Below are 26566 nucleotides of genomic sequence, written 5' to 3' on the forward strand. Positions count from 1 at the left end.
CTCTCTCTCTCTCTCTCTCTCTCTCTCTCTCTCTCTCTCTCTCTCTCTCTCTCTCTCTCTCTCTCTCACACACACACACACACACACACAAGCATTGAGAGTCACAAATAATTTGCACTGCACTCACATGATAATTTTTAAAATTTTAGTCCTAGAGGTTGTATTTGACCTTTGAGAACGAGAAAGTAATCTCTCTCTCTCTCTCTCTCTCTCTCTCTCTCTCTCTCTCTCTCTCTCTCTCTCTCTCTCTCTCTCTCTCTCTCTCTCTCTCTCTCTCTCTCTCTCTCTCTCTCTCTCTCTCTCTCTCTCACGCACACACACACACACACACACATTCCCTTCAATGCGAGACAGGGTGTTGGGGCAATGGAGAAGAGTCAAAGCAATTGACGTGCACAAATCATGCTCATTGCAAGTTCGAGAGTCTGAGTACCACACACTACTAGAGTACTCAACTTTTGGCCACATCCGAACTTGCTTCTCTCACATTTGCAGCAATGACTTAGACCTACACACTTTTCTCTCCTAGCCACAGTGTTGGCTCTCCATTGCAACTCTCATCACCACAATTTTGGAGAATCGAGAGTCACTCATCAGCCATACACATACTACATCACATGTAACTTTGGTCCCATAGGTCATATTTGACCTCCGAGGATGATAATAAAATTTGTCTATCAGAAGTAGACTCGCTCTGATGTTAGAACTCTCTTCTTATTCTTCTTCTTCTTCTTCTTCTTCTTCTTCTTCTCTCTCTCTCTCTCTCTCTCTCTCTCTCTCTCTCTCTCTCTCTCTCTCTCTCTCTCTCTCTCTCTCTCTCACACACACACACACACACACACACACACACACACACACACACACATACACACAACAATCAAAACTTAAAACTCCATCCAGGTAAACCAAAACTTTGAGAAATGGTACCGTCTGGTCAAGAAAATATTTTTCCATCTCCATATATTCAAGCACTACTTTGTAGCTAATCATTTTTTATAAACTCCATTGAATCTTTCCAAATGAAGATTTGAGGGATGGCATCTGCAAGGAATTTGAGGACCTAAAGGACATCCACAATATTTGCGTAGGGCATTTGATAGTAGAGGATTGGCGACATTTGGATTCAGCTAGTAGGCATGGAGGCCCCAATTCTTTGGCTCAACTCCTCTCAAGCACGCTTACACACTCGCGTTTGGTTGTGTTTAATGACCCTCCGAAATGGGCAAGGGGTCGAGCCACGAACAGAGCCATGGACGTCACAGCTTTTAATCAAAATTTTCCATCTCGGTGTGTGTGGTAGGGGCCTTATATTATAATCTTTTAAGCATCCAAAACCCTTTCAAATCATTCCGCGGCGATGCGGATTGATTTGGGGCATTCTTAGATCCCACATTTTGCAGTAAAATGGGTAGTGCAGATTTGGTACAAAGCGGATGAGAATGGGGAGCAATAGAGAATATTAAGGCTTACTAATGACGTCGTGTAACCATCTGGTGGTGGACGAGCACACAATGAAGTAGGTGTCAGGAGCACACAATGAAGTAGACATCGGGGCACCTGGGAAGGAGGCTGCGTGGGAGCCGATAGGCAGGAAGAAGCCAGGTAGCATCCAGTGGCACCTAGGAAGGAGGCTGCGTGGGAGCACGTAGGCAGGAAGAAGCCAGTTGATCATGTGGTTCCAGGAGGACGTACCACAGCTGAGGAGGATAGCCCTCAGGACTAAGTAACATGGGGTCTTAAATGAAGACCCCTTCATGGGATCGGCGGCGAGCAACGATGCGCACAAAAGCAGAGGCACGGCCGGCCGTCCGATTTTAAATGGACGTGTCCGTGTTTACTTTTTGTGTCCATGTTTACTTTTTAGCATTTTCGTTTACTTTATATGTTTATGTTTTCCCATCTTGGACAACGAAACGCCCGCGTGCATGTGGTTAGGACGTGTGCCTCTCACCACGGTCGCCTGGGTTCAAATCCCGCCCGGGTTCCCATCCTGCTTGCATTGACTTTTTGTCCACCGTCCGCCGTCCTCGAGATCCCCCCCACTCACCCGCAACCGTTGATCCCACCGCTCGGGGTCATTTAAGACCCCGTGTTACTTAGTCATGAGGGAGGACAGCCGATATTTTTTAAAAATATTATATCGAGCATGTGTGTTATGCTACTTCTGTGGTGCAAAGTTCAAACCATGCCATCTTTCTCTCTGGTGCTTGTGTGCATGATCAGTTGGCCGTGGTTCAATATCAGACTGTTATAATGGCATGTAGTCTTAGCAGGTCACGTTCCTTTTTTTTGGGTTTATCACCATTGCGTTCAAAGTTCAAACAGCTAGCGCAAGTGGTATGGTCTCGTGGTCTCAATCAGTATGAGAATATGAAGTCCATTGTTTGCATGGTAATTGTTACATTATGGGCTTGATTATTTGACTTGATGGGAACCGTTTGTAGCAATTGCCATGCAAGCATATAAAGTGTATTCTGACCCAAACCCGCTAACGGCATATGGAAGCGCATAGTCCGGCCCATGGAAGCGCGTAGTCTCTCTCTCTCTCTCTCTCTCTCTCTCTCTCTCTCTCTCTCTCTCTCTCTCTCTCTCTCTCTCTCTCTCTCTCTCTCTCTCTCGTCTATAGTTGTGGATGCAGTGGCTATGGAGATGATGATGACAAAGCATTGAGCTAGAGTAGATCTTCCTACGGGTGATGGTGATTAGGTGACAAGGTGGGTGGGAGACAATTTGTTCTTCTGTTAATGGTGAGGAGTGGCATCGCTTGATAGTGCAGGCTAAGAATCGGGTAGAGATGAGCAAGGCAAGGGGGTACAAATATTTTTCAGATACTTCCATTAGTAAGAATGTATGAAGATGCTTGCAGCTAGAGGATGGCACATGGAGGGGAGACACACACAAGGAGGGAGATTTCATTTGTGATGGCAAGGCCAAAGAGAGAGAGAGAGAGAGAGAGAGAGAGAGAGAGAGAGAGAGAGAGAGAGAGAGAGAGAGAGAGATAGAGAGAGAGAGAGCTCTACGGCTTATTGGTCATTGGTACGTGCCTGCTTGATTGAATATGGCAGTTGTGCTTGATCTTTCACAATTCCATCATGAGATGGCCATTGCCCTACCCTCTCGTGCGTGACCTACAAGGCATGCCACATATAGGACCGAAGGAAGCACGCTATGGTAGAGGTACGAATGCACAAAGAGGGAACAAGAAGGGCAGAGATCTGTGTTGAGACCATGATAGCAAGGGGGGGGGGGGGGGGGGGGGGGGCAGGGGGGATTTTGCAAACCTGATGATGGCCTTGTGAGTATATCTTTTTCCTTTAAATTCCTAAATTCGATGTGAATATTTAGAGCAAATTGATTGGGTATCAATGAAAAGGACCCAGTAGCAGTTTGATTAAAGGTATGGCCATTGATCCACGCAGTTCAACATTTAAAAAAAATGGGACCTTGTTCTTATTGGTAAAGCCTTCCCCCATAGCCCATTAGTACTAAAGAGCCATTTTTCTACGCATTGGTAGCAACAAGTCAGCTTGCATGATGCGTTGAAAGCTACCGCCTGCAACCCATCAAAAGATCCTTTTGCAAATGTGGAGGGTTGTTGAAGCACTCCCTAGCAAAAAGCATGCATCAGTTTGCCAGCACTTAACACCTTTGCTCGAGAGTCTATAGAGCCCCTCTATTGAAAGTTGAGGGCAAGATGTAGTAGGGCTATAGTGTGATCACTTGCATAGGATAGGAAGTTATAGTTATAGTTGGTCTTGAGGGTCTTGCTCAATTTTTTGACTCGCTCAGTGAATGGTAACACTCGCCTCGTGCTTTCCTATTGCTTCTTACCTTGCTTTGTTTACCGTGCATGCCTTCTCCTGCTTCCTTCTCTTGCTTTGGTTCAAGAACAAGAGTGCTTCTCCTGCTTCGATCGAACTCGCCTTCTCAAGCTTGCTTGCTTTGCTTTGACAAGTTTCTCGCCTTGGTTGATTTGGAAAAGCTTCAAGCTCTTTCTCCTTCTTGCTTGCTTCGCTTCGGCAAGTTTCTCACCTTGGTTGATTCGGAAAATCTTCAAGCTCCTTCTCCTTCTTGCTTGTTCATGCCTTCTCAACCTTCATAAGGGCAGAGAGAGAGAGAGAGAGAGAGAGAGAGAGAGAGAGAGAGAGAGAGAGAGAGAGAGAGAGAGAGAGAGAGAGAGAGAGAGAGAGAGAGAGAGAGAGAGAGCTTTGCCTTGTCCAAGCTCGAAAGAGACAGTGAGAGCTTGCTTCCCGAGCATGAGAGCCAGAGAGAGGGAGCTTTGCTCCTTGCTCCGAGCACTCCCCGCCTTCCTTTTTCTCCCCTTGCCCTCGTTCCTCTCCTCCTTCCTTCTTCTTTGTTTTCTCCCTCCTCGTTATCTTTTCCCTCGTTATGCCCTTAAAAAAACCTCAGCCCATCAGTCACGGTGCCGTGACTGATGTGGTGCGGGACGCGGCTTGATGACGTGGCACGAAAACGATCGGCCAGCACGAAATCTGTCGGGACAAGCTCCGCACACGTGCGCCTTGGCATGATGGACAATTTCCGCTTCATGCTCGCCGGCGTTTGAGCTCTATACAAGCCGCTACCAACCATTCTCTTCACCTGTGCTCTGCTCACTACCCTCGTTGATGTCATACCTTCTTTTTTGTTCTTTGTTTTTTTCCTTTCTTTCACACTTGATTAAAGCTAAGCCCTTACGGGCGGCATTCATTGGGCGGCCGACTTTAGGGTGAAGTTTGGGTAGCTTTTTAATGGCTTTTGGGCATCCACCCTCTGACTCATATAGGCAGTCACTTCAAGGTGCAAGCAATGGTGATTGCTCAGGGGACTTTTTTGGCTTTCATTGGGCGGCCATTGGGACTTTAACGGCACCACATTTGGCATACATAGGTTGATTGGGCGGCCAAAATCATTTGGCTTCTTCCTCCAATAGTCCTTGACTAACAATATCATTGTGAATTTTTCTACCATTTTCCACGACACAGCCTTCAAGATGTTACTATAGGTGATTGCATTTTGAGAGAGAACCTCGACTTTGTATCTACTTAAGCCATAGCCGTGTTGGGAATTTCCTGCTATTAACAGTCTCCAATAATGAATATTATTGTCAGGCACAACATATCAACCAATGCATTCTTGCATGATGTTTCAAAACTTGGTCGAAGTCAAAAATTCCCAGATGGCACACCGATCAAGCAGAATAGACTGGTATGGAACCGGCCCTCGGTGAATCTTTAATCGCCGATATCTTGGTAACCGGCACTTCGATCACTCATCTGAAAAGACCGATGTGCTCCACAAAGTAAACACTTCAGGCCCGTGCATTCATTTCATTCCTGTCACCTCAGCTGCAGTTGCCCAATCTGGTACAAATCTGCAATCGACTTAAACTTCAAACTGCCATAACTTCTTCACGGTAGCTCCAATTGATGAGCCGTAAAGACAAACTGGTAGAGCACTTCAAGCACTGCAGTTCTAGATCATAATCTATCATTTGTGCTCACTTCAAGCATACTAATTTTGGGCATCATTAAGGCATATGTTGGCTCTTTTATGCTGCATATGGCATACATTAATCATTAAACTTGGCCTATTAATAAGCCCTGATCATTGACCATTAATCAAGTAGGTTTCAAAGAAGCTTGATGTGTAGTTTTCTGGCATCTTTCTTAGTATGGGAGCAGAGGTGCACGACAATGTCTCATCTTTCACTCAATACGTGCCACCAACAAAATCAAGACCATGTCATCTTGTACCTCAAATACATGCATAGGTTATACCAAGCCACTACGTGCACCCTACGCAATCATGAATCGTCCTCAATGCATCTTGAAATATTGAAGACCACGTCATCTTGTACCTCAAATACATCCATAGGGTATACCAAGCCATTGTGCGCACCCTTGGCAATCATGAATGATCCTCAATGCATCTCAAAGGATTGAAGTGTTAGAAACCCACAATCTTCTAAATGGTCTCACGAGATCAAGCTCTATCTTAGCTAAGGAACATAGCACACATGTCATAGTGAATAGGATGCACCACTAGGAAATGAAAAACAAACATCTCATGCACCTGCAATGTGAAACACCAAACCATCGGTCAAGTGTAGACAACCAATTCTCCCACTAGAGAAAGTACTAAACCACTCACAATGCAGTGTGAAGTAGAAAATTGCATCCTCATCTAGTAACCAACGAGGAAAAATGTCACCTCTAGAAGACATGTAAGCTGGAGAAACGCTAAAGGAAAATGTGACATTACCATCATTGGCATATGAAGCCACCGCTCTAGCATGTGTCAAAACCTCATCTACATCAACACAAATTTCTGCTACTACCTCATTTGTTTGAAACATTGGCTTCTAATGTGCCTTGTGTGACCACAATACCAACAATGCAAGCATCAACAACTACGAGACTCTCGTCTTTCATAAGTCATCTCTGAACTATCCTACATGTCTACAAACATAACTAAATGTCAAAGTGGAAGATCACTCGACCACAACACAGTCATGAAAACCATGATCAAGCGCATTAAAACCAATGCTCATATATGCATAAAATAGCTCCACAATTTGTAATCTATAGAAATACAATCTGGGACAAACAACTCAATCGAGCATAAAGCGCATAACCATATATGCAAGTATTGAGCAAACACGCTCAAAAATACATCCCACAAGAAAATTGCTCGCAAAAATATGCAAAAAAACTGTAAAGGTTGTGAGTGTCTATAATCTGTAGCCACACAAGCATATGCAAGTTGAAAGTGCACTCATGTGCAAGTGCACATGAGTGTGTGCACTCATGTGCAAGTGCGTGTGTGCACCGCACGGTGTGTGCGTAGAAGGGGAGAAGCCAGACTGCACGGCTATGTGGGTGGAGCAAACTCAATAATGGTGAGGAGATCCTTATTCTTTAGTATATGATGAACAAGGTAGGTATGTATAGTGGGCGGGTGGTCGGCCCCCAACCACGGGTAGAGGTGTAACTCCTTGACCTCAACATATGGATGACATGAGGAAAAACTACACCTCTGCCCACGAGTGGCCTCGGACATAGGTGTAAAGACTTTACCCCCAACATATCCATGACATGAGGAAAACCATACCATTGTGATACATAAAGATGAGGTTATTTAGAATGTACTTATTGTTGGGTATATCCCGATGTGGGGGGGAAGGCAAAGACGCCTTGATTAGTTTATATGGGATGCAAGGCAAGGGCTTCTCTCCCATTGCAATTTTGGTTGCATCTTAAAAGGCATGTGGCATTGTGTGAGCATCTCACATGTATAAAAAAAATTATGATTCAAGAGCTATTGGAAGAAACCGTTTGGTAGACGTGTACACCAAGTATGGTATATATGAGAGAGGAGAGAGAAGGGGGGGGGGGGGGGGGGGGGGGGGGGAGAAAACTCCACCAATACATTAAATGTAGTGTAATTGCGAAATCACCACAAGTTCTTCATGAGATTTCTATTTGGGATGCTATCTTTTAAATCCTCATCACAAGATATTCCCAATGAGGGAAGGGTGACAAAACTGTGGGATGTTAGAGAGAAAGAGAGAGAAAAAACAAGAGAAAGAGATATCTTGCACTCCACCAATACACTGATGAGTATGGTGTGGTTGCAAAATTACCACAAATGCAGACTTGCGGATGAGGTTCTAAGGTCCGTGTCCGTAGTGCATGCAAGGTAATGATTTTCTGGCCCTCCCTTTTTTTATGCCCTCTCTCCTTTCCCCTTCTCTACCCGTCTCTCTCCTGCTGAGTAAGCTCTAGACTCCCTCAGGGGGGAGCCCGCCATGTCCCTGCATGAAGCATTAGTCAATGGGATGCCTGTGCTTTCCTCCATGAGTACCTCTACAGCTATGGAAGGCTCTATACCTGCTATCTAGAGGATCATCAATCGTAATGAGGCACTGATAAGCCCTAATGATGTCCATGGAGGCTTTCAGTCAGGCCCAGTTCTCACTCGGTCAATACCTGCTCTTACAAGAATCTCGCTAGAAGAATATGTCCGCCCTTTTATGAGGGGAAATGCTCTACACCCTCAGCAGTTCTTATTGAATTTCAACAAGGCACCCATTTGTCCTATGCTAATGCCATCAGAGGCCACGCCGAAAGGTTTGAAACCTGCTATACCATCTAGCTAAGCAAGGTATGGTATTTATGCCTTCTTATGTGCTTACCAATGATTGGAAGGGGAATATTCTTGTTGGCATGCAATTCCCCTCTGTCTCTAGAACTATGGAAGCCACTAAAGGTGGTCTGTAATCTTCCCTCATAAATGCCCCTTCTCTCGCTGTCTCTGACTCAAAACAGCATCATCCTACTCGATCTTATCATGTAGAAACTAACATTGAACCTGTATGTGAAAATGAGGAGTGCGTCACCATTAGTAATAAGGCACTAGACTCTTGGCATAATCGACTTGTGAACAGGGTTGTGATAGGTCTATGCCATGGCCCCAGACCTTCCCTCAAAGTGCTCAAAAATTGGGTAGCAGTTAATTAAGAAAACAGAAATGTCTTTCCCGTGCACATACAGTATTTACCCACCAATAACTTTATCTGTTTTTCTTTGAAGATGCTAATAGCGCTTTGTAGGTCATAATTGAAGGATAGTGGCTCATCCGTAATACTCCAATTTCCTTTTTAAATTGTATAAGGGTTTTAACCCCAGAGATGATAAGCCCACTAAAGCACATGTGTGGGTTGATTTCCCTGATTTGCTAGTCGAATACTACCTCTGGTTAAGAAAAATTGGATCTTATGTGGGTAAGGTCCTTGGACAGAAGGCTAAAGGGGGAATTAACCCCAAGTGGGACCCTCAACTTCTTATAGAAGTGGATCTATGCAAAGCTCCTGAGTTGGTGGTCCATATCAAAGACTATGAAGGAAATCTACTTCATGAATAGAGAGTATTGTATAGAAATCTCCCTAACTCTTGCTTCCACTAGCAGGGACATCTTATTAAGGATTTTCTTATCCTAGCTCAATCAAAAGTGCCAAATCATTTTCTTAAGGAGCACAAACCCACTCCTCAAAAGGCCTTTCAACCTGTTAACAGGAGAAGCAATAATAAGATGCAAAGGAGGAGAGGGGGTAATTCTACTAACTCTAACTACTTTGATGTATTGCTGGAAGATGGTTTTGATCCGTATGCTTCCCAAGAGCACTCTGATGCTGATGGGGAAGGAAAGCCTGCATAGGAGGAAAATGATGGGACCAGTTCTCCCAAAATTCCCCAACCCTCTCAAGTCCCTCCTGTCAGCCCTAAAGGTAATGCAAGAGGACTCTCTGAATCAGACAGTGAAGCTAATGAATTTATACAGAGTATCCAACTATTAGATAAAGTGGGCTCTTTGGAAATGCTTCAATTTGCTAAAGAGTTGGAAGACAAAGACGCAATCTCAAAAGCTACCATGGCAAAATCCCCAACTCCTTCAGTGGACATTGTTATGACTCAAGCTAAGGAAGAGTCTCTACCCAATCTGCAGTAATCAAAAGCAAGAAAGGTGGAGAAATCCAATGATCCCAATAGGTCTTCTGTCTCTATGGTCAAACCTAACAAAATCAATAAAAAATGATTTGTCCCAATCTTTCTGGTTTTTCCTTCAACTGTAAAGGGTTATCAGACCCTGCAAGAGCTATGGTTATTATAAAGTGGATGCAGGATTTGTCACTTCATCTCGAATACATTTTTCTACAAGAATTCAAACTCAAAGGTAAAGAGCTAGAGTTCAACCTAAACAGAATAGGCTCTGGTTCTCAATGGTATGCCACTAATCATTTTGGAGGTAGAGGAGGTGCTGCCATAGGCCTGTCTTGCAAATGGGCTAATTTGGTTACAAATGTTCAATAGTCTAATAAAGGTTTTTGGGTGGCTATCACCTTGGTAGACCCTATCAACTATACAATAATTAGTGTCTATGCTCCTAACTCTGTGACAAAAAGATCCCAGTGCTGGCAAGAATTGAATACTCTGTCAAAGAATGTGATTCTGGCAAGGGTCTTTAACATGGTGGAGCAAATTGCTAATAGATCAAGGTCTTTGGGTCAGGTAATCTCTGGTAATGAAAAAATACACTGGACTGATTTGATTGATTCCCTGAATTTACTAGATGTATCTGAGGATGTTGGTTTTACTTGGAACAACGAACAGACTGGTGAATGCTATTGGTCAGCCAGGCTTGACATAGTGTACATGCCAATGTTTTACATGATCACTGGTTAGTTCAATGCCAGTCTGATGCCTCCATACTGTTATCTGATCACAAGCCTATACTGTTTAAGCTAATGAGATCTGATAACAATTTAGTCTCGCTGGCCCCACCTAGACCATGCTCTCTTTGACATAGATTGCATTAAGCATAAAGTCCAAGTCATCATGCAGGAGTTTTCTCTCTACCTCTCTCATGTTAAGGCTTGAGAGTTAGCTGTTAAGGATATACAGAGAGTCTTGACCAAGTACAAAAAAATAGCTAAGGACATTAGGGCACATAGAAGGATGATGATATCTAAGGAAATTCTTGAACTTGAAGAATCTCTCTCTTGTGCTGACCCTCCCTCTCCTAGGCTATTGGATCTTAGAGTGTCACTCAAGCAGGAAGAGCTCCTTGATGCTAGTAGTGCCCTTGCTTTCACAAGAGAATTTTGGGCAGGTAAAATCGATAGACCCACTAAAAGCACAATTTGTTGAAAAAATATATATAAGGATTTCATACCTTTGTTGAAAGGTAGTGATGGAAACTCTGCTAAGTCTCACTAAGAAAATGTACAGTCCATGACTAATATATTCTCTGGTCTTCCTAAGAGAAATAAAGAGATACAGGAGGCTAGGGCTTTTAAATCCCAGTCCAGAAAGAAGACTGTTGCTCCCCATCAGGCACACTTCTTGGACCAGCCTATCTCTCTCGAGGAAGTCAAAGAAACTATTAGCAACCTCAAGGCTAGAAAAACCCCAGGAATTGATGGACTACCTAATGAATTTTACATCCAATTCAAAGAGTTTATTGCACCTTATCTGATATTAGTGTGGCAAGAAGCTATTAGATCGGGGGCGTTTCTTGCTTTTGTCAACACTGTAGTTGTCAAACTCATCCATAAAAAACGAGATAGGGAGGATCTTAGGAATTGGAGACCTATCACCCGTCTGACTTCTATATATAAAGTTTTTTCCCTGTCCAAGTTAGCTAGGAGACTCAGCTCTCTCATGACCAGCTTCATTCTTTAGGAGCAAAAGGTTTTTATCAAAGGAAGATTCATACTTGATGCTATCATCACCCTCTGGGAGGGCATGCAACATGCTAGGGAAAATGATCAGGACTTCTTCTTTTTCAAAGTAGATTTTGACAAGGCCTATGGCAGAATGGAATGGAAGTTTATACTGTAGTCACTTTTTGATATGGGGCTAGGCAAAAGGTTCATTAAATTTGTTCATGTGCTTTTTGGAAATGCTAATTATGCCAGAATTTCAGTACACGAGGAACTAACAGATTTCATAAGATTGATGAGATCTATAAGGCAAGGTTGTCCTCTTGCACCTCTGCTATTTTCCATAACTTTAGATTCTTTGGGCTAGATTGTAAAGAGGAAAATGCAGGAAGGAAAATTGAAGGGTATTCGAATTGATGGTTCCTCAAATGATTTTTGTTTGCAAATGTTGCTGATGATACTAATGCCCTTACTAATGCAAATTATGAATCAACAAAAGTATTCATGGATTTTCTGAACACTTTTTGTCTTGCCACTGTTTCCCAAATCAATCACCAGAAAACTAGATTCAAAGCCTCTAATGGGGTTATACCCCCTTCTGTCAATGCAACTGAATGTAATCTGATACCAGATGGTCAGATTTCCAAATTGTTGGGAATACCCATTGGATTAAAAGTCACCATGGGTCAAATATGGGATTGGATTTTGGCAAAGTTCAAAAGGAAGATATTTATGTGGCAAGCTCTTCAACCTTCTCTTGCCTTTAGAACTTTTGTATTGAATAAATTTTGCTTCCTTCTCTAATTTATTTCATATCTTGCTGAAGCCCACCTGTTCCCAACTTAATCAAATAACTTCTCTGGCTAGAATATTTCTGTGGGTTCCTAGGAACAGAGGACATCAACAAAATACCTAAGGTAGCGTGGAGCACCTGCTGCCTTCACAAATATAGAGGAGGGTTAGGCATTTTGGATATGAGCAATATGGTTGTAAAGATGGCAGCTAAATGGATAGTCAGATCCATAGAGAGTCAAGACTTCTGGGCTTATTTGATAAAAAGAAATATAAAAAATATCCATGTACAAGAGTATAAATTTTGGAGGGAGCTCTCTCTTTGGGATGTGATATCTTCAATCTGGAGCTTCAAACCAGCAGGCTCTCAGCTTGTCAACAGACTGTGGGAGGCCTGGTTTAAAGTCAAAAAGTCTCTCCGTCTCCCCCAACATTTTTTGACTGATGGTACTGTTCTCTCGGGATTCTTAATTTATGGCTGGGATGGTCTGCAAGTAAATCTGGGAAGAAACTTGCAATTAAAGCTCACAAGTGTTTCAAAGCAGGCATAAGAACATCAAAGGATCTGCAGGACAATGGGTATTGGCTTTCCCCCAACCAGTTATCTAATCACTTTAATATCTCTGCTAGATGTCTTGCAGACTTTCTAAATAGACTAGAAGATCTGAAAGCTCATCTTCAAAGTACAATAGTGTTCAAGCATAGCAAGTCTTTAACACTACAACTGTGTGCTTGGAAGGCTTATAAACTATCCTTTTGCATCCCAGATTTTGAGGAGAAGCTTAGACAGACACTGAAATGCAAATGGGGGCTTAAGTGGAGCTCAAAGCAATGGATATATAGAAAAAAATGCATGTGGAGCTTTGCTATTCCAATAAAACACAATTTTCTTGCTTGGCTGGTTTTACATTAGGGCATCTAGACTGGCCCCAGAGAGCACTCAAAGCTGGACTTGGGGATGGGAACTGCCAAAGATGCAATTCTCCTAAAAATCTTCATCATATATTTGTTGGATGTCCTTCCAATTCCTCCAAACTTCTAGCTTTAAGATTGAGCTACAAAGAGGTTCATCCACTTCAATTTTCAGCTTAGGAGTTATTAGTAGGTGAATGTATCAGATAGGACATCCCTCTTTCGAATATATGGAGATTGTTGTGGTCATGCTAGACTCAGAGAATTAAAACTATTTTCAATAACAAGAAGGAGGACAACACCTCAGAGTTTGTTTATCAGGTGAAGAGAATTTCTACCTCCTGTCTTGAGCAAATGAAAAATCTGTAGCCACACGGGCATATGCAAGTTGAAAGTGCACTCATGTGCAAATGCGTGTGTGCGTGGTGCGGTGTGTGCGGGGAAGGGGGGAAGCGAGTGTGCACGGCTGTGTGGGTGGAGTAACCTCAAGAATGGTGAGGAGATCCTTATTCTTTAGGATATGATGAATAAGGTAGGTATGTAGAGTGGGCGGGCGGTCGACCAACCACAGGTAGAGGTGTAACTCCTTGACCCCAAAATATCAATGACATGAGGAAAAACTACACCTCTGCTTGCGGCTGGCCTCGGACATAGGTGCAACGACTTTACCCCCAACGTATTCATGACATGAGGAAAAAACCATACCATTGTGATACATAAAGATGAGGTTATTTAGAATGTACTTATTGTCGAGTATATCCCAATGTGGGGGGGAAGGCAAAGACACCTTGATTAGTTTATAGGGGATGCAAAGCAAGGGCTTCTCTCCCATTGCAATTTTGGTTGCATCTTAAAAGGCATGTGGCATTGTATGAGAATCTCACATGCACAAAAAAAATTCATGATTCAAGAGCTATTGGAAGAAACCGTTTAGTAGACGTGTACACCAAGTGTGATGTATATGAGAGAGGAGGGGGGGGAGAAAACTCCGCCAATACGTCAAATGTAGTGTAATTGCAAAATCACCACAACTTTTTCATGAGATTTCTATTTGGGATGCTATCTTTTGAATCGTCATCACAAGATATTCCCGACGAGGGCAAAGTGAGGACACTGTGGGATGATAGAGAGAAAGAGAGAGAAAAAGAGAGATCTTGCGCTCCACCAATACACTCAGTATGGTGTAGCTGCAAAATTACCACAAATTCTTCATGAAGTACCTATTTGGGATTGTGTCTTTTGGATGCATTCATTACAAGATATGCCCAACAAGGGAGGGTTGAGGAAGCTATGGGATGTTTTCAGAGGAGGGATCCTTTCTAGATGTAAGCACTTATGACTAAATAGTACATGTCACAAACATGTGATAATGTGCAAGAAGTTAACATTTAGAGCATAAAATCTACGATGGGATGGTTAGACAGAGCTCTTGCAAGAAAACACCATGCTTGCTATGATTTGGTTGACATGCATGCTGCATGATTTGATGATGGTGATGGTCTCTAAGGTTTTTGATAATTGAGTTGTAATATGAACAACTGTGAAATATGTGAGTTTGTAGGTTTTATTGAGAAAAATTTTACTATACAATATTTTCCGCATCATAAAATTTGTGATTTTAGACAAAATAGATTTTCACAAACTTGGACATGCACCGAAAGTCCACAAGTGTATTCAGAAGGATTTTGAACATAAGCAGAAATTCTAAGGTTGAAATATATACATGTTGTGAAGAAATTCACTCTCTTTGCCAGCATGGACAACACCACCCTCAACAAGGACACGGTCAAGAAGCATGGGGTTATTTTAGGAGATGTGTTTTTTTTGGAATTCACTTCTAAAAGGATATGGCCAAGTGCCAACACACTCATGGTTGATATTTTGGGGTCTAAAAGGTTCTATGGACTCATTTCTATTTCTCTCTTTGTTATTGCAAGTTGGACTAAAACCACAATGGACATGCGGGTGATTTTTTTTTAAAAAAATAAAGGTTTTTTTTTTTTTTTTTTTTGGGGGGGGGGGGGGGGGGGGGGGGGGTTCCTTGCACCCGTGCATTTGTGCTCATGAGTGAGCTTGAAAAACTATATAGGATTGCCTTTTAAAATCGTTGGTAAGAGCAAACGAGACCCACCATAGTTGCGTCACGTGAGCTCGTTGAAAAAAAAGAGTGGCTTTCAAGTGTTAGATTGAACCTAATGTTACAATGAGTATAGAGAGAGGAGGGGGGGCGGGGGAGGGAAGAAGAACAAGAAGATAGAAGTTTTTAACAATGTAGGAACAATCCCAAATGACCTCAAAGATCCCAAGACACCTGATCTCAACAATATTTGACACGGGATATTAAATAAAGTGCAAGCGATGGGATCGACAACGCTAAAGTGAGGCATGTTTATCATGAAACTCAAACACTGTCCGATTTATCTATGTTTACTTTTTCCCCTACCTTTCTTGGATGAGATCTTTATGAGAGAGTGGATTGGCTTCGAGGACAAGGAACCCCACACGGAGATGTGATTAGACCATTGGGCTACCACCTGTGAGATCTTAAGTTTGAATCACAGGCATGAGTGGACGGACGAGTCAACTCGTTGACCTTTTGCCAACCATCCTTCCTCGAGATCCGCGTGCAACATTGTGCACCATCGATCTCACCACCCCATGCCCATTAAGACCCCAAGTTAGATAGTGTCGTGGGACACCTAAACAAGACGAGAGAGAGAGAGAGAGAGAGAGAGAGAGAGAGAGAGCGTCAAACACACGAGCCTGCAACAAACCGGCAGCTGGAGGAGTGACTGGCAGATGTGCGCAGCGTTGCACAAGTTATATACATTTGCAAGTTGCAACATATGTAATCACAGGAGTAAATAGTAAGTTACATTTTCAAGGAGTGTCAAACAGCTGAATTTTGAGTATTTACAGTTAGACGAGCTGCTCCACACTTGCAAGCAAGTGCTGATCCTGGTGTTCGAACCGTCCACCAGCTGTGGCTGCGCTAGGGCAGGATTCGCTTTGTCACCTGTGAGCTTGAGGACTTGCAATGGCGAGCTCAGAAATTTTGCTCACCTCCATTAGCCCCTGATCGCGCAATAGTTTGATTAAGTATTTCAGATGTATATACTTACCCCTGCTAATGATCGATCGATCAATCCATTGTTATCCATGGGGGCTTTCTCCAAGTAGCTGCCCGGAGGCATCAGAAAATACTACATGCCTCAGGGCGATAACCAGCAAACAACACAAAAAATCATGCTTGTTATCAAGCTGCTGTGCTCTTCCTGCCACTCCATTGCATAACAATGCACCTTTTCCCTTGAGGCGCTGGAAGTTGCATTCTTCTGTTGAGGAATACATGTGTGGAAGCCATTGATTCGGTCCCATGCGCTGGCCTCTCAGTCGACCTGGCCTCGATCCTCATGTTCCTGCGGACTCTTGCGATGTACTCCTCTATTCTCACATGCAGCTCATCCAAGCTCATCGACTCCTCTTCGACGATGGCAGCCGCGCCACCGCGGAAGGAATTAGGATGGTGATTAAGGGCAGCAGGATTGAGAAAGTCCATGAGGAAGAGGTGAAGGTCGTTGAGAGGAGTAAACAGAAAGGGCTGTTCGGAGATCATGGAGCTGCCAGCTTCTGCTTGCTGTTGGCTTGGGCTTTCTGTTGCGTGGATGCGTTTAGACCGGAATTGAAGAGCAAAGAGAGCCGAATGGAGGAGGACGCAAAGGACGAGAGGGTTGTGTGACTGGACCTCCTCATGAAAGCTTTCGAAATGGGAAAAAATCAGGCAAATGATTCCACCGAAAAGGATAACAGCCAAAAGTGCTTGGAAAGTGGCCATCATTTTTGGACTTTTGAAAGGGGACACTAACTCACAGCGTGTGTTTGAGGCTCACTGCCACCTGGGTTTTATGTGAGCGCGTAGTTGCTTGAGTACCTTGCAAGTAACATCCTCAACAAGCAATGAGTACCCCACCACAATATAGGCTAGTCAACACTCTCTTCTTCTTCCTCCTCTCTCTCTCTCTCTCTCTCTCTCTCTCTCCCTCTCTCCCCCCTCGTGACTAATTGACACCACTTTTGTCAGGTGAGATCTACGGTCCCTATTAATTGGGGGCGACGGGATCGGTTTTGCACCGTCCGATGGCAGTTTAATCTCCAAGTGATCACCATATGATCACAATTAAAGCGAACCCCAAGTAAATTTGATGTGAACATCAAGTGACCGCCAAGTGATCCCCATGTGAATCCCAATCGACATGTGATCACTTTGTGACCCCACCCATTACCAAGTTATTACATTGTGACCCCGACTATCCCAAAGTGATTGTAGTGTGACCCCGTCCATCCCAAAGTGATCTCCAAGTGAACACCATGTGATCTCCACCCCATCATTTTTGCGATATGATTCTATGTTCACACCTCCATTCAAGTGGCGCGATAGCTTAATGGGAGAGTTGTGGACTCCGGTTGTGTAGGTGGAGGGTTCGAGTCGCAGGGGCTCAAACGACCAAAAAATTTTTATTCTTGAGAATAAATGGACGATCCACATCGTTCGAAGATGCTTGACCGTAGATCCCACCTGACAAGGTGGTGACAAATAATCCCATGGCCCCCCCTCCCCCCTCTTCCTCTCTGTTGAAGAAGACGTCTTCAGTTCAACTCTTGTCGTAAAGACCTTTTAGGTTTCTTAGGATGGTTTCTACTAGGTTAAAAAGTTATCTTTTCTCTTCTCTCTTTCTCTTAAGAACACCTTCACATGCTTCGTATAGAATTAGTTCCATGGTGAACTTTCAGTACCACACCCACCCATTTTACCTTTTATTGATTGAGAATATCTTTGTATTTGGGGTGGTAATGTCTCCTACACAAAAAGAGTAAAGAGAGCAATGCTCTTCTTTGTGTGTGTGTGTCTGGTCAAATCTGACTAATCACCAAAAAAGACATGAAACCCTGGGTAAAGGTAGTATCCTAAGCTCCGGCTCCAGAACACGATGAAGAACCACTATCTAGTCTCCAACCAATCATAAATCAATGTATACTCAAGCCCTTGTTGGCAGCATATTGAGCCCTATAATGATCATAGGTTGTCTATGTTCCAAGCGTCGGTATCCACCCCCTTCACTACAGGGGTGCTTTGTAAGTAGGGACGCCTAGGAAACTTACACGTGACACCAAGTTTTTTGCCCCAAAAAATTACTATAGTGTCTCTAACAATGTCGCTAATGGCATTGATATGTGCGTCGGAAGTTGCGACGTGCATAGTGACCTCTGCAAACTGTATTGTGTCGCTAAAAAACTTCCACAAAAACCCAAATTTGTCGCAAGAGCCATTTTTGCTCCAGTGAAAAATGGCTCTTCCGACATTTCGCAGACAGAGCAGCCAGGAGCAACGGCTTTGCTTCCTCGTGCCACCCACACCACCAGTCCCCCTCTTCCCCTTCAACGTCCCCCTCTTCCGAAGGAGGGCTGCCATAGAGAGAGAGAGAGAGAGAGAGAGAGAGAGAGAGAGAGAGAAGTAAAATGATATATTAACGTCTTCAAAAGGCCAAACTAACTTATGAGACAAAAGAGTTTACAAATGGTGAATTTGATACAATGCTGTATAAAATACTAAAAATTTGAAAACTGAAAAACTGAAATTGAACTGAGCTAAAGTGAAATGGGATGAAATGAAATGAAATGAAAGACTGAGATGTTGGAATCAAGATTCTATCGTATGATATCCAACATTGGTCTTTGTCGGAGATCATCAATGTCCTCCTCAATGAGCACTCTGACTGAGTGTCTCCCATGTCGTACTAGAATAGTCTGGACCCTTTGGTACACCTTCCATCGATGTCTCAATGACCCTCACAATTGTGGGCATCTGGATTTCCCTACCTCAGTGGCCCTGTTAGTCAGTGTATCTTTAGTACAGATGGACTCTGAAGTCTACTATGATGCCTGCTCATCTGAATGTTGCGAATGTAGTCTAAAAAAATTAGTGATCTCCCTCTATGAGTGTCTCCTACTGTCTCGTCTCCTCAAGAGGCTCTTCCTATGTCTGTGCAACACTAATAAAAAATAGTCCAATGCATCTCTGATCTTGGTATCTCATAACTTTGGCTAGTGGTCCAAAACCCTCTCTGAGTAGGAAGTGGAGACGTGTCATAACAACTAATATCTAATTCTCCCAAATGATTTTCTCATGTTAAACGGATCATTTACTATGGGAAAGTACCAAGGGAGTTAAAGCTAGAATATTGGTAAGGTTGCCAGACCGGTCTTAGCAGGGATCCAAAGGAGGGAAATTAGAGATCCAAAGGGGGACAGTCTGCAAAAGAGAAATGTGCTTCAATGGGGCTTAAAAGACCTAAGGTTCAGCTCCATTAAAACTTCCATAGGCTATCATTCCAAAAACTAATTAAAAATCCAATAGCCAAAGGTGGGGAAAAATTGGATGGTTATGGGAAGACTAAAAAGTCTTCCCACATCCCTATGAAGGAGGGTGCCTGCCCTAATGGTAGGGGATGAGAGAGAAACACACACACACACACACACACACTCCCAAGCTCTCCTCAAAGGGAAGAATGGACACATGGCAGGCTCCTAGCCCAGTTGCCCCCAATCTCCCCTCAAATCCTATTGGATGGCCATAGAGGTTGATCAATGAGAATTAGGCTAGCGTAAAATTAGTCTAATCAATTTAAAAATGCTTGATAAAAGAATCAATAGAAATTAATCTCCCTAGAAGACTATTGGAAAGTCTACCAAGGGGTCTAATGCGCATCTAGCAGCCCAATGGCTTGCTTGATTCCTATTGGCCAGAAGACTAAAAGGTCCAATAAGAGTTTAAATAAATTATTTAATTACCTAAAGCTCTCACAAAAGGGGAAAGGGGGACACATGTTACAAGGCTACCAATTATGCTTATTATAACATTTAATGGCCTAATAGCTTGTGTGTAGCGGAAATTAGCATAAACATAGTGGGCATTTCATTAGAATAGATTCCTAATGAGAATTACAAGAGTGCTTGGGTGGAGAGAGCAACAAAAAGCATAACACCTAGTTAGATAGCATCAACAATACTTTCAAAAGAGAGAGAAATTAAGCTATTGACAACAATTGAGGACCGGATTTGCATGGAGCCGGTCCCCCCTCCAAAAGGCTTTGTATTATGGTTTCTCCCATCAAGAGAGACATTGTACAATACAATTGTTTGTGTTCCTTCAAGACTAGCTAGTGCAATGAAGATGGAAGCTTCATGCACTAAGCAAAACACTTAATCAAACACAACTTGAATTATCCCCGTTCTCAGAAAATTTGTGAAATGAAGAGGGTTGCCATTTGATGGGCTGTGATAGTCTTTTTGATAGGTATAAAATGAGCTTGTTTACTGAACCTGTCTACTATCGTCCATATTCCCGTATTCCCATGGATAGACTTAGGCAATCCAAAGATAAAATCCATGGATATTCTCTCCCATTGTGAATTAGGGATTGGCAAGGGTTGAAGCAATCCAGGTTGCTCCCCTCTATCAAATTTTGTCTTTTGACATACCACACATTTGGAAACATACTCTTGTACGTTACTTTCATGGTAGGCCAATAGAAATATGTTTCAATTCCCTTTAAGGTAGACTGAATCCCTCTATGCCCCGCATACGGGGGAGCATGAGATTCATACATTACTTTCTCACGTAGTGAGTTAGTAACGCATAGTCTATTGCCATAGAGAAGATAACCATCTTGTAAAGTAAATGGTTCTTCTTTCTTCCCTAATGCAAGGGCTGAAATCACATCTCTAAAATCGGGATCAATAGCATACTCATCTATCATTGAAGATAGATCATTGTGAGTTGCTATGGAAACCGCATTCACTCTCGGTCGTCTTGAGAGTGCATCGGCTACTTGATTATGCTTGCCAGCAATGTGAGCAATATGAAAATGAAATTGCGAAAGGAAATTTGCCCACCTCATTTGTTTGTCGGAGAGCTTGGTCTGCGTCATGAAGTACTTAAGACTTTGGTGATCCGTTCACAGAATGAAAGGAGTCCCCAATAAATAGTGCTTCCATGAGTCTAAGGCATGTAGAACTGCAAGGAGTTCCTTTTCGTATATGCCTAGAGCTTGCTCAACAGAGTCGAGCCTTCGACTCTCATAGCCTATGGCGTGGCCTTCTTGGAGCAAAACAGCTCCAAGGCAATCACCACAAGCATCGCATTGGACCTCAAATGGTTTTGAGAGATCCGGTAGTGTAAGCACAGGTTGAGAGATAAGCTTTTCTTTAAGCTTTTCGAAAGCATTGTTCTCCTTTGCAGACCAGTATACCTAACGCTTTTCTTTGTTAGGTCATGTAATGGTCCTGCAATTTGTGAGAACTTTTCTATGAAGCGTCTATAGTATGCACACATACCTATAAAGCTTCTTAGTTCATGAAGATTCCTTGGTTTAGGCCATCCTTTTATTACCTCTAACTTGGATGGATCCATTTGGATGCCATCTTGAGAGATAATGTGACCTAAATACTGAATCTCTTGAAAGAAAAATTCACTTTTCTTTCGATTAACATAAAGTTTATTCTCTCTTAAAACTTGAAATATTACCTGGAGGTGTTGCTTGTGTTCCTCCAACGAATTAGAGTAGATCAAAGAACACTCTAGTGAAGGTTCGATGAGGCCTGAACAGCTTCTCCATCAAGCGGTTGAATGTGGCTGGTGCATTGGTCAAGCCAAAAGGCATGACAATATATTCGTAAAGACCAAATGTAGTGCGAAACACGGTGTTTACAATGTCTTGATCAACTATCCTTATTTGATGATAGCCACTCTTTAGGTCAATCCTACTGAAGTAGGTCGATCCTTGTAGCTTATCAAATAGGTCTTCTACCCGTGGAACGGGAAACCTATTTTTGATAGTGATCCTATTTAGTGCTCTATAGTCGACACACATACGATATGTGCCGTCTTTCTTTTGCACTAGTAGCACAGGTGAGCAAAATGGAGATGAGCTAGGCCTAACCATGCCCTTCTCAACTAACTCATGCACTTGCCGCATAATCTCCTCTTTTTGAGCTTGAGAAACTCTATAAGGAGGTTTATTAGGCGGTGAACTTCCTGGAAGAAGTTCAATTGCATGGTCATCATTACCTCGTTTAGGAGGTAGCTCACAAGGGATGTCGTCAATAAAAACATCTTGAAACCCCTTAAGAAAATTGGATAACTCTAATTCCTTTTGGATGCTTTCATTTTCGTTTGTTAAAGCATTAGGTTCATTTTGAGAATCTTTAACAAAAATCATGTACACGGAAATAGAGCTCTTTATTGACTTGTTGAAAGCTGGTGTATGTACAATGGGGATGGTGTTACCCATTTCCTTAGCATCTATATACATGTCTTTTTCCCTGAACTTAAAGGAGATTCTCCTTTCAGGAAATTTAACATCGGCAGCCAGGCGGTCAAACCATGGTGCCCCTAGGATTACATCCTCATGCTTGAGAGGAGAGATAAAGAAGTCCTCTTTGTCCACATAGCCTTGGACATGAAGCCTCAATTTCCCGATTAAGGGAGTGACTGAAGCTTCTTGCCCCTTGAAGGCACTGTCTGCGGGTAGGACATCTCCCATCTCGTAGGATTGTATTCCTAGCTTGGTGGCCAACTCTATAGATATAAAATTGTGAGTAGAACCAGGGTCAAAGAGAATAAAAGCATCATGTTCTCTTACCTTTCCCCAAGCATGGCATAGAGGAGATCCTTTGTGGTGAGTTTGGTGAGTCTCCTCCTCTTGGATTTCAACCAAGGAAGCTCTAGGAGGATCTTGGCGGTTGTTCTTTTGGGGACAAGCGTGGTACTCATGCCCTTGTTCGCCGCACTTGAAACACCGGTTATCCTTACGATAACGCTCAAGCTCTTCAGGAGAGAGTTTATTCTTACCTTTGTAAACTCCCTTCTCTTTAGCTTTGCTGGAGTTGCCCTTAGGAGACTTTTGGACATTGTCCTTCCCCTTAGGCTCATTGGAACCCTTGTTTTCCGAGGGTTTTGCCCCAGTTTGGAAATTGATTCGAGAGGCGACCATAGTGTGGTGTATTACCACCGATATGGTGCGTGGCCTTTGGGAGTTGACATACTCCGCCATTTCTTCGGTTAAGCCCGCACAAAATTGTTGCTTTTGCTCTCCAAAATCCAACCTTTTGAAGACAGTGGCTTTGAGTTGTAGGTCCCAAAACTTGTCTACATATTTGTGGATGGATTCATTGGGAGAGAGCTTTAAGCTTCGCCATTCGGTGAGTACTTTGTCTTTGGTATCGGTGGCCAAAAATTGCTTCATAATGGAAGCTCTTAAAGCCTTCCATGTTCGTGGAGCTTCACCGTTGGCTAGTAGGCTAGACCACCATTGTCTGGCGGACTTTTGAAAGTGCATAGCTACATGGCGTAGCTTAGAGGACTCCGTGAAGCCCTCATCTCCAAACGCCGCATCGAATTGTTGGATAAAGGTCAAGACTTTGTCCGTAGCACCAAAGGTACCATCATAGGTAAGGAAAGAGATTCTCTTCCCTCCCTCTTTGAATTTCTTCAACTTGGACGACCTCTTCCATGCGGCATAGGATTTCCTATGGCCTCTTCTTTTTGATGGTTCAAAGGTTGCACCATCACTTTCTTCAGAAGGTGAAGAATTTGAAGAAGGTGGCGAAGAGGGTGACCTCTTTCTTGCCTTTTTCTTGTCTTGATCTTTCTCGTCTTCACCATAGCTTTCATAAGAGGAAGAGGATGAAGAAGATGGAGAAGAGGGTGTCCTCTTTCTCGCCTTTTTCTTCTCTTGCTTTTTATCATCCCTCTTTGAATTATGGCGTGGAGAAGAGTGTGATGGTCTTCTCCGCTTTGGTGGTGATGGAGAGCGTTTAGCCCGCCGTCTTCGTGGAGCCATCTCCGTCGGGGTGGCGGGAGACTCGCTTCTTTCTCGTTCCTTCGGTGGAGGCTCTTGAGTTCTCCTTTGGGAAGGAGATACATCATCAAGAAGTAAATTTTTAGCCCTTCATAAGGATTCTCTTCTTCTTCCCGAATCGGAGAGGGACCTCTTTTGGTAGTCTCACAAGGAGGCTTCCTAGGTGTTCTCTCGTCATGGTGATGAGCTTGGAGAATCCCGTGAGCATGGAGTTGCCGTTGCACTTCACTTTGGAGAGATGGATTGCCCATGGCTTGTTGAAGCCTAGAAACAAGATAGTTAACAAGCATTGAAGCATCATTAGTAGCTTGCTCATGAGCAAAATCAAAGTTATCAACATTAATTTCACTCTCTTTACTATTGTCAGCCATTCTAACAACTTTTAGGTGTACTTTGGCACTTCAAGCCCTAGTTGCTACTCCTCTTTACCCCTTTAGAAAAAGCACTCAAGCTACTGTACCCGCGGCTCGAATACCATTAATTGCAAGGAATAGAAGAGAGGGTCTTTCGACACCAAAACAGCACTGGCTCCTGTCAAGCTTCTAATAGCTCAATAGTGGTTAAGCCATAGGCAAGCCCTGTAGGACTCCACTATTAAGACCATAGCTCTCGACGGTGATGCCCCGTTAACTGCACAAAGGCAGGCGCACTGCAAGGCTAAAAAATCCCTATTCTACTTACTCACAGGCAATTAATAATACCAACCATTTGTAGCTACCTTGAGGACCTCCCTTCTTGAGCAAGAAAAGAGAAACCTTGAGCTCTGATACCAATGTAACATTTAATGGCCTAATAACTTGTGTGTAGCGGAAATTAGCATGACCATAGTGGGCATTTCATTAGAATAGATTCCTAATGAGAATTACAAGAGTGCTTGGGTGGAGAGAGAAACAAAAAGCATAACACCTAGTTAGATAGCATCAACAATACTTTCAAAAGAGAGAGAAATTAAGCTATTGACAACAGTTGAGGACCGGATTTTCATGGAGCCGGTCCCCCCTCCAAAAGGCTTTGTATTATGGTTTCTCCCATCAAGAGAGACATTGTACAATACAATTGTTTGTGTTCCTTCAAGACTAGCTAGTGCAATGAAGATGGAAGCTTCATGCACTAAGCAAAACACTTAATCAAACACAACTTGAATTATCCCCGTTCTCAGACCCAACACCTCACACACCTTCGAAGATGGTGAGAGCTAGCAGGGTATGAGAGTAGATTGAGAGGAAGAAGGAGTATCTTACGAGAAAGATGTACATCTCCTCACATAATCACTTATATTAGCATAGCTTAGCTTAGTAATTAGCTTGGTAGAGAAGATGAGCATGCATTGAAGCTTGGCTCTTGGTTGGATTTGCATCCACATGCCAAGAGAGTGTTGATGTAGGATTCTATCTCACAAGCTTGGAGTAGGTGATGAGCTCTCCATTAAAGCTTGGGAGGAGATAGAGTATTCTTTCTTCACACATGGTCAAGTGTGAGTGTGTGTGTGTCAATGCCAAGCAAAAATCAGCCCCCTCTCTCTCTTGGGCAAGCCCTTCCTGCTAAATTGGTCTGGCTTTTGCCTCATTGGACCTCGCCAAGTCAAGCCAATGGGTGTTAAGCAGCATAAGTGATAGCCTTCTGACATGTGTCCCCCTTTCCCCTTTTGTGAGAGCTTTAGGTAATTAAATAATTAAACTAAACTCTCATTGGACCCCTTTGCCTCCTGGCCAATAGGAATCAGGCAAGCCATTGGGCTCCTGAATGATCATTGGACCCCTTGGGAGACTGCCCAATAGTCTTCTAGGAGACTTAATTCTCATTGGTTTCTTTTATTAAATGTTTTTAAATTAATTAAACTAGATTTACTCTAGCTTAATTCTCATTGGTCCACTTCAAGGGTCTTCCAATAGGAATTGGGCACACCTTGTGGGCATCTGGCCTAGGGAGCTGACATGTGTCCCTAATTCCCTTTGTGAAAAGGGAGCCTGTGTGTGTGTGTGTGTGTGTGTGTGTGTGTGTGTGAGTGGCTTTCTCTCTCATCCCCTACTAAATGGGATTGCCCCCTCCTTTGTAGGCTTTGAAGAAGACTTTTGTACACACACTAAGCATCCAATTTTCCCTAGGATTGACCTTTGGGCACAACCTTTGAATTTTGGAACCTTAGCATTTTGGAAGTCTTAATGGGCTGAACCTTAGGGTCTTTTTAGCCCATTGTTGCACATGGCTCTTTTGCAGATGGCCCCCCCTTTTGATCCCTATTTTCGCTCCTTTGGATCCCTACTGTGGCCAGTCTGCTAGCTTAACCAATATTCTAGCTTTTTCTCCCCTGGTACCTCCCCACATTAAATGATCAGTTTAATATGAGAAAATCATTTAGGAGAATTAGATATTGATTATTATGACACTTATTATTTGTTATTGGCTAAGCCCTGTAGGAACCAATGGGAAGCCAACAAGAGAAACGAGCAAGAGGGGTCAACCAAGTAGAGAGAGAGTTGGGATTTTTAGTCTAACTCACTTTGCTACACACACACAGCTTATAGTTCAGCAAGAACTCCATCTCCTTCTCCGGGCATTGAGAAGTAGAGGCCTACACCAACAACTCTTGGCTATGGAATGCAAATCCAACCAAGAGCCAAGCTTCAATGGCATGCATCTCCTCTACCATGCTAATTACTAAGCAAAGCTATGCTATTAGAGTGATTATGTGAGGAGATTACTTCTTTCTCGTGAGATAC

Source organism: Adiantum capillus-veneris, chromosome 13 (genome assembly GCF_014529385.1).
Source record: "Adiantum capillus-veneris isolate H3 chromosome 13, ASM1452938v2, whole genome shotgun sequence".
Classification (NCBI taxonomy): Eukaryota; Viridiplantae; Streptophyta; class Polypodiopsida; order Polypodiales; family Pteridaceae; genus Adiantum; species Adiantum capillus-veneris.